We start from the raw sequence: 3,080 nt of genomic DNA on the forward strand, positions 1-3,080 counted from the left end.
GACCTCATTATGCTCATTATGCTGTTATAAGGCTAAGTATGTCATGGGTCAAAATGAAGGCAAAATAGACCTTTCTCAGCATTGAAGCACAACCTAATTTATGGTAAAAGTAATTTCCATACTGTTTTAAAGAAATAGCCCTGGACAACATGAATCTTCCTTTGCTGTAGCATGCTGGCTGAAAAACAGGTTAGATATGCATTCCATGAAAAGAACAGGGAAAATCACTAGAACTGTAAACTCTGCATTTGCTGGGTGCTAACATTTTGAGAAATGCTGAAAGTGTGTTATTTTGGTTTTGTATTACATTTAGTAGGTGTATTTTAAACTCAAAGAATTTGATTTCCAGTAAGAAGCCCAAATCAAGTGTTGCAATTGTTTTATTTAAGGTCAATTCTTTCAACTAAACAGCTTTTATTTCCAGATGTGTTTTCCCTCTTGTTTGAAATGCCGCATGACACAAAATGCTGCCTGTTTTGTGTGCTTTTTTCTACTGCATGCATAGATAGAAAATAGGTTCAAGTGCCTCATTTGAAAATCTTTTACTTAATTCCACCAATTGAAACGATGACATCATGTTTTCAGAGTTTACCTTTCTTGGTAAACATCACCAACAAAAGGTTAATGTTTATGAAGGACATCTTAAATCTTAATTTGATGCATACAATAATTTAAATTTTTATAAACTTTTACTAAATTAAATAAAAACTGCTTTGAGGTTGTAAGTGATAATTCTAGAGGTAATGATTAAAGGCACCTGCCCCTCCTCCTGATGCATCTACCTTCTGTATCCTCTGATAAAAATCAAATGAAAATTAATCTCAGGTTCAAAGTGGTGTTAACTGTATTCAGGAGTCTTATGATGTCCTTTACTTCCTTTGAAGCATTACCTGATGACCTAACTACAATTTCAGCATAGCTGTTGATTTTTGATTGTAGGTTTTATTTTTTTTTTTATTTTTACATTCTTGTGGGGAGGGGGATTTAATGTCTTAAACTTTGTTGGCAAATTACATTGATGAATGTGTTCTGACAGGAAGCTTTACTGAAATGAGAAGGAGTTGTGTGTAAGGGTGGGAATAACTATTCTAAGAGCTTTTTCATGGTTCTCGTTGCCAGGGAAACCACTGCTTTGTCTGTACATGTTTGGAATGGCTGCCTCATTAGAACTCAGGCTCCTAGACAGTCACTTGTAATACTGGTAAAGTGAAAGGGATGAACCTATTTTAGTTGATTAACTTCAAATTAATAAAAATAGCATATTTAAAAGATAGATGTTTAAAAGCTAAACATATAGAATTATGGGGGAACAATGAAGTTAATATTGATTAGGCCTATTCAGCCACTTGTGTGAGTGGAAGAATAATTTTATTTTTTACTTTCTCTTTGCCTTTTTACATATTTATGGGGAGTAAGCAAATGGACTATTATATGTTAATGCCACCAAATAAACTTGGGATATGATAGATCCTGATTTTTTCACAAATATACAGATTTTTTTCTTATGAATTCATTTTTTTTTTCCTTGCCATGACTGGCCTGTGTCATGGCTAAAATATTATCAAAACAGACTGGATTTACTGGCTCTCAGGGGCACAAAAGGTAGTGAAAACTTAGATTGGAAATCCATCTCTGGGTAGTTTCATTTTTCTTGAAAGAACAAAAGAAGCAGCACACTAAGAAATTATATGAATCAATATTAAAAACAGAGGATAATATAACAGATTATTGCTCTAAATTTAAATTATTTTTAAAAAGACAAGAAACAGGCTTAGACAGAAACATCTCAAGTTCAAGGAGCTGAGACTAACTCTCAATATACTACTACTTCTTCCTTTTTTTAACTATAAGCCAAATTTCCTTTGGAAATTTATTGACATTTAAAATGTTTGTTTTTAACTCATGACAAAGAGATGAAATCTTTTTATAAGTTTTTTTCTTCCAACAACAGAAGTTCTTTAAATTTCTTGTTCTATCATTCTATCTAAATATACTCAAAGTACTATAATCTTAAATATTATTATTTAATACTCTTTCCTAAAGGAACAAAGAAAAACAAAATCCAAAGATCTTTTTAAAAAGTCTATATTATTCAAATAAGTTCGCTTCAAAAAATTGGCAATACTGATTTTTTATTTGCAGTACTATTTTAGGAAAAAATGTCAAAATGATATTTTGGACTTTGCAAGTCCTGTTTTGGGTAGAAATGTCAAAAACTTAATTTTATGTATGTTAAAACTTGAAATGGCCATTAGACATTCAAGAGAAGATGTTTAAAAGGAATATTTTATAAATGTAGGACTCATGGGATGTGGATTTTATTTGAGTGTGGAATAAGAGAAAGGTGAGGATAAGGTCTGGGTTTAACATGACTCCCGGTCCTGGATGAGCAATTGTGTGGAAAACAGTGCCATACTCGGGAAGGCTGAGGCAGGAGAATGGCGTGAACCCGGGAGGCGGAGCTTGCAGTGAGCCGAGATCGCGCCACTGCACTCCAGCCTGGGCGACAGAGCGAGACTCCGTCTCAAAAAAAAAAAAAAAAACAAAAAAAAAACAAAAAAAAAACCAGTGCCATTCATTGAGATGAAACTACTAAAGCAATGGTTTTCAACCTTGCCTACACATAAGCATCACCTGGGGAACTTTAAAAAAATACGAATTCCTGAAATCCAACCTCAGAGATTCTTATTCAGTTGAAATGGGTTTGGGTCTACAATAGTATTTAAAAATTGCTCTCCTGGTGATTCTAATATGAAACCACCTTTGAATACCCTGATACTAAAATTCATTCTTGTGCTTCCTAACTTTCAGATTGCCTGAACCTTAGGGGCACCTGAAATATTTTTAAAATCTCAATGTCTAGGTACCCCAGATCAATTACATCAACATTTCTGAAAGTCAGACTCATAATTTTATTTTTATTTTTATATTTTTATTTTATGAGACAGAGTCTCTTTCTTCCTCTGCTGCCCAGGCTGGAGTGCTGTGGCACAATCTTGGCCCACTGCAACCTCTGCCTCCTGGATTCAAGTGATTCTCCTGCCTCAGCCTTCCTAGTGGCTGGGATTACAGGCGTGCAC

Source organism: Pan troglodytes, chromosome 11 (assembly GCF_028858775.2).
Source record: "Pan troglodytes isolate AG18354 chromosome 11, NHGRI_mPanTro3-v2.0_pri, whole genome shotgun sequence".
In the NCBI taxonomy this organism is placed as follows: Eukaryota; Metazoa; Chordata; class Mammalia; order Primates; family Hominidae; genus Pan; species Pan troglodytes.